The sequence below is a fragment of the Cinclus cinclus genome, chromosome 1 (assembly GCF_963662255.1).
Source record: "Cinclus cinclus chromosome 1, bCinCin1.1, whole genome shotgun sequence".
NCBI classification, from domain to species: Eukaryota; Metazoa; Chordata; class Aves; order Passeriformes; family Cinclidae; genus Cinclus; species Cinclus cinclus.
In genome coordinates this window covers 73,354,999-73,361,868 of record NC_085046.1, presented here as the reverse complement: position 1 = coordinate 73,361,868, position 6,870 = coordinate 73,354,999, and positions in this window count along the sequence as shown.

Genomic DNA, 6,870 nt, shown 5'->3' with positions numbered 1-6,870 from the left:
TGTAATTTATTTTAAAAAGTTCCTCAAGATACATAAAAATTACACCTGAATTGAAACCAATTATTAAGTATATGAATAAAACCACTGTGGGGGGGGGGGGGTTTCCCCTGGATATCCCTACAGACCTTCTTAAAATACTGCACAAGTACTAGTTTGTTTTCCTTTCAGATCTGTGACAATTTGTGAGTGAAGTGATTTTCCAGAGAAAATGTAAAAAAGGAATAAATGAAGAGAGAAGAGTAATAAGTTTTGCCTTAACAAACAAACAAACAAACAAAGAAACAAACAAAAAACCTGAAGAGTTTCAGAGTTATCTTCAAAATGTATGGTCTGGGGACACAGCCAGAATTGCAATAAAGAGGAAAGTATGAGAGACTTCGGAAAGGACAGACATTTATGAGAAAATCCCATACATCTTTCAAACCAATAACCTGAAAACCACTCCAATAAAATGTGATACCTGTATAAGCCATCAGACAGCCAGGAAAAAAAATAATTTAACAGAAACACAAAGTGCAGCAAAAATCAAAATCAGCAAATAGTGTAGGTAAGACAAAGAAACATGACTCACAAAGCTATATAATGGAATGTTTGCATTTCAGACTATTGTGAAAAAGCATACAAAACAAGAGATACATGAATATTTATAAACCATATAACTGGAAAATTCACAATGGTAAAAAGTGCCGCCTCATCAAACTTTCTGGAAGAAACATGTAAAAATATTGCATGGATGAGTTAAGGAACCCAAGCTACTACAGAAAAGAAAGCCTTAATACCAATTATCTCAGAATACAAAAGTACAACACGTTGTACATAGTTAGAATGTTAGAGTAGGAAAAAGACATGTAAAATTGTACTTAATATGAATATATGTGTATATATATTGGTAGAAAGGCAAGTATTGGTACACATTTCACACAGAATAGTTCAGTGGAAAAAGCAATATAAATGAATCTGGTGAAATATATATTTGGTATGACAATGGTAATAAATTGTTTTTCCATTGATACTAAGACAGAGAGTAATATAATACATTTTCACAATTTTTACAATCATGTCTTAAGTTTAAGCATTCACTTTTCAGAGTATTACTACAGAACAAAATATGGATAACATAATTTAATAATTATTTAAGTAAAATGTGGTAAAACAAAAGTGAAGTAAAACTTGCAATTAAATTCTTCAGGTTCACTGGAACACAAAAGTTTATGTGTGCTGGGTTTGGTGATATTTCCTTTTGAAAACCTGCTGACAAAAATATCTTGAATTGTTTGAAATTTCTCACTTAAATATCTTCAGGATATTGGCTCAGTTTTCATTTTAAAATGTCAGATAAATAATAGCAACAAAATAAACATAAAAATAAAAAAAATTGCAATAATCTTCCTAATATTCACAGAAAAATGTTTCCATTTTTTGAATCTATAGAAACTATCAAATTTCCTCTTACTATATTTAGGACTGCATTTTTTTTTATCTTCCAAATTCTATTTCCTATGATATTTTTAAGCAGCAATTGTAGATAACGAACAGTATTTCTGATAATACCAGTCATCTTTGTTATGAAAGTGAACTCACTAGCTTAGTGGTTCCTGTCTTAACTGTAATTTCATTGATGCTGAAAAGCATCACAAGCAAATTAGTAATTAAAAATATAAAACAGTAGTGTATGATTTTGACATTATTTTCATATAGGAATGGAAAAACTAAAAGTTTTGAATTTGATGAAATACCAATGAATTCCTATTGCTCTGAAATAGTGTCTTACATTGATCAGAGATTGTATAGCAAATTATTGTGCATAGATGCTTAGAAGAAAATGTATTTTGTATGAATTGCAGGAGGCCATTTCAAGATCTACTCTGTCTTTAAATGGAATTTCTATTAAATTGAAGGAAAGCATAAATTAACTAAGTGAGCAGTGCAAATTCAATGAGAAATTACACATCTCACTGTCTCAGTATCAAAATACACCAAGGATCATCCCAAATCCTCTTTCTGTGTCAGTTTATTTCCCCTTTCCATCAGTGTCTAAGAGAAACAGATGGCTGCTGTAGATGCTGCCTTACAGCCACAGGCCAGGACAGAAGCTGTGAACTTGTGTGGGCTTTGCTCTAGGTGCTGCACAAATCGAGTCTGAATGATTTGATTGTAGAAGTCTCCTGGCTGTTTCACTAGACAGTATGAAGTTTCACTAGGCTACGGTGTGAAAATCATTCACTGCTTCCTTCAGTAAGAAGCAGGTAAATAAAGAACCAGCCAAAAGCATAAATGTAATCAAGACAGATGGATTGTCTTGGTTTATTAATAATTGTGGCTTGTTGAGCAAAAAGATAACTTCTCTGTATGTACGACGTTCCAAATGGATAAATATCTTCCAGATTCTACTGTGTGATCTGAAACTGAAAAGGTGATGTGCCCTTCTTGAACTGAAATGCCAGGGATAAGGAAGAGAGAACATTTTGCAGATGCTAGAATGACTTAATTGCTACTTTACAGGCTTGTAATGAATTAGTTAGCATTCAGAGGTTCAAAACACAGTGATATTCAAATGCTTCTGTAAGCAAACACCAGCCTTCCAGTTGGTTTAAAGAATAAAGGGCATACTCTAACACATCTCAACAACACTCAGCAAGAAATCAGGACAACACTATTTTCACATTTATGTCCAACAGCCATAAGCTCACTGAATTTTTCAGTGAGTAGAGCATGACTGATCAAAATGAAGTATTTGCTTTAGGTAAAAAGATACTCTGCAGAAAGGTGTGACATTTAGAAAAGCAATTAGGGGAAGTTTGCAAAGTGCTTTCAAATAGCACAACTGATGGCTTTACAATGTGAATACCTGGTTAATATAACTAGGACAAGAGACCTAGAGGCAGCATTTAATGAAAATGAAGATTATTCGAAAGGTGACATTTAAAAAAAAAAATAAATATTTATACTGAGTAATGATTCCTTGAAAGAAAGCCCATATATTCACCCTAAAAGAGACATGGAGCTGATCCCAGAGCACATAGGATCACAGAGCTCCTTATGTCATATTCAGCATTTAAAACAAACAAAAAAGATGGAGATTTCTCTATGCTTTCTCCTTTCAAGGTAGGTTTAAGATAATATCTTATCAAACCGAGAACATTTTCAAAAATTTTATAAGCAGGACCATTTCCAGACTTTTATTCAATTCCTGAAATCCTAAAGCATTTCCCATCATTATGCTGTGATTTTTAGACACCTATACTACCTTGGTCTGTACTAAAGAATAGACAAAAAAAAAAAAAAAAACAAAACCAAAACCAAACAACAAAAGAGGGACATATTTAACTAATTGCCTGAAATGAAGAAGATAATAAAGATGTTTTATGCATTAAAATTTTAAGACTTCACTATTGAAAAAAATGTATTTCTGCTTAGGAAACAAAACCTACATGAACCACTTCACAAAATTATGCTAGTTTTCTTCACAAGACCTTCTTTCTTTTGACAAAAACCAGAAAACTCTCACTGTATTTTGGAAACTGCAACTCTTTCTTCATTCTACAAAAGCTTTTTTTTGTCTGATTCTTCCTTACACTAGTACAATATATGTGTTCTAAAATTCTGAGTACAGATCCACAGACTTACAAGTCTTTTATTTTGAATCAAGTTGTTGGGGACTAATTCAAGCCTTGAATTATTTTTTTTATTCTTTTGAACATTAAGGTACAGGGAAAGTAACAACTCCGGCTACTTAGTGGAAATTTGAATTCTCAACAGAGATGAAGAAGGTTACTCAGTTCAGTTCAAAAATTCATAAGATCTGCAGCTGCTTCAAGGCTGTTTTCAGGCTGCTTCAGGCAGCAAATGCAGTAGGAACCAATAAGGATTAAGCTTCCATTGATTCTGTCCCATCAGGCTCTATTATTCAAGTATCAGTGGCTCATTAGTCTTCATGGTCCTGCTTTCATAAAAGCAGAAAGAGTGAGTGATCCAGAAGTCACTGGGGGAAATATTGGCTGGTGCTTTACAAAGAACTATTTCTATATATTTTGATCAACAATTGTCTATATTTCAAAGACAAGAGTACACAAATGACCTTTTAATACGGATTCACTGTCAAAGAATCTGACTTGGACATATAAATGAGTATAAGATTTCCTTTTATTGTTTTGTTCTAAAAGAGAAAGTGAAGGATGAAGAAATGAAGATGAAACTCAACTACAAACACACAGAATGACAATCAATGTTGGGTTTTGGTTTGTATTTTTCTTTTTCATTGGGAAGAAATTCTCTTTGCTTCCTGCTTCTGTGTAATCATAATTTTAGGAATAAAAATAGTGGTATTAGCACATGAATGTTTTACAGATACTTTTTAAGTTTCCAAACAGATTGTTTCAAATTACATCTTTCTGTTAAAGACTTGAGATATTGGCAGCTTTTCACCCTTGCATTTTTGTTCTTTTTTTTCCTTACCCTTTCTTAAATGTTTTGGAATTTTCTATTTTATGCTGGGAAGGGCAACATCAAACTGCTTTAGTAACTGCTGTGTGCCTTCACTAGTCTGTGGTTGGTATCGTTGGCTCTATGAGTCCTGATGTAGATACCAGGCAGTGGTCAAAACCTGGAGTCTCTGTGATGAGGCTTGGGAGCCTTGGCCTATGGGTCTTCCATAATCACTGAAGAAAGTGAAAAATACTTCATCATCCTTTCAGCTCAGCAAACCAGTCCATGATGACTTAGGAAAAGGAGATGGATGGGTGAAGGGAAACATTAAAAGTCACCCCCTGGAAGTACCCATGGACTATACTGACAATATGGAACTCTGGACAAGTGGCATGTGGAAGTCAAAAGCTCCTTAGGTTTTATTTATCAACACTAAAGTCTCAACATCAAAGAGAAGTTAAATAGGGACAGCAGATTAACATTGTTAACAAACTGTTCCATCTATTTCAGTGGAAATTATTCTTAGATTACAGATTCTGCCATGCCTATGTCTTGCCAGATGGGCCTGAAATGTAAATCTATTGAAAAATAGATTTGATATTGGAAGAAGGAAAAATACTGAAGGAGGGAATCTTTGCACGTTCTAGACTGGCTCTTTCCTTGTGGAAAAATAGCCCATTTATTATGTCTAATACATCTTAATCATGTTAAGTCTTCAGTTAGACTGTTCCCTTTTATTTTGTTGTGACTAGCTTTAAAATCTGTTCTAGAGAAAATCACATGAGATAATTTCTGTGATTTCCTTACCATTTAATCCTGAATTATTAATAAATGATGTGTCACAAGTACCAAACTGCATATTATAACTGACTTCCATGGGGATTTTTGTGAAAGAAGAGATATAAATGATACCTTCATTGCTACATTCTCTGTATCTTTATTATATATGTATATAAATATATATATATATTCATTTGTATCTTTCCGTCCACCTGGATCTGGATTAGGCTTTTCCAGGCTTTGAATTACTGATCTTTCATTACTATGAATTACCTTTACAGAGGACTCTAATTTTGTCTTCTTAATAAAAATAACTACTACATGTCTCTTTACTGCTCTGTGGTGTGTTTCTTGACAAGGATAGTAAGTGCCACTCTGACATTTGCTACTAGTGGCAGTCCAGATTTACTTCATAGTAGGAATAATTATTCTAAATTACTTTAACAAACTAAACAGGCTTTTTACACACTGAGGAATAAGCTTTAATTTAAAGCACCAACTCCCCTCTCCCTTGTATTTTCAGTTCCAGTAAGAAGAGCTGAATTTCATCACAATAAAAAAAAAAACAACAAAAAAAAACAAAAACAAAAAAAAAAAAAAAAACCAAAAAAAAAACCCTGTTTGGTTGTTGGGAGAGAGGAGGTTTCTGTGCCCAAAGATATGAGATAAATTAGATGAATTCTCCATCTCTTTTTTTACCCTTTACTTTTTTTGACTGTAGACTGTCCTTCCCTGTTTAGTTGCTTCCCTTAAAGGTGCTACCATTTTCTCACCTTGTGTGCTTCCATGTAGAATCAGGGCATTATATATATCTGTTTGCATTTTACTTCAGATTTTTTGTTGTTAACACGAAGGAGACAAAGCAATGGGAATGCTGAACCAGTACAATAGGAGACAGTTACCTTCAGGGGTATTGATATCAACATTTCAATGACAAGTGCTCTCCTTTAACACTGGTGGAAACTCAAATCCTGCAGCACACAGCACATTCCAGTTTCTTGTTTTTTCCCCTTCCCTTGTCTAGAGTTTGTTTTGCTTTGTTTCGACTTTTTAAAATGTTTTTCGAGTTTAGAAGTGAATATACTAGTCCAAGAACTTCAATATGCTTTTTTTTCAAAGCTGGTTTTTTTTTTTTTTGGAATAAGTTTACATCAGAAAACCTCTGTAGTTACTATATAAAATTCTGAAGTGGTTTTTTCCTGTCTGAATTTAAAGACTGATTCAACTGAACTGCTTATATCTGAGGAGTACAAAAATGATATCTGTTGGTACTAGGGGGAATAAAAATAAAGAGATGCCTCATTAATTTTTTGGGGGTCAAATAATTTGCATTTTGAAAAAATGTTGAGCATTTTATTTTTCCAAGGAAACAAAGTAGCAAGGACGTAAAATTCTTATTTACACATTCCCTAATTTTCCCATGCCATTTTGATCTAGGATTTTCAAAAGCAGTCATTTGCAGGTTCTTTCATGATCTTGCTGAGTTGGGTCAGTATGATACATGCTTGTTGTCACCCTTTAGCTTCATCTTCATATCAACTTTCTCATGTTTTTTAGACCACAGGGGGAAATACAAGGACTGTTATCCTTGACCTCATTAGGGCCAAAAAATAATCAGTAGACTTCTGGATGTTTCAAGATAATAATATTGTTACTGGACTTTTC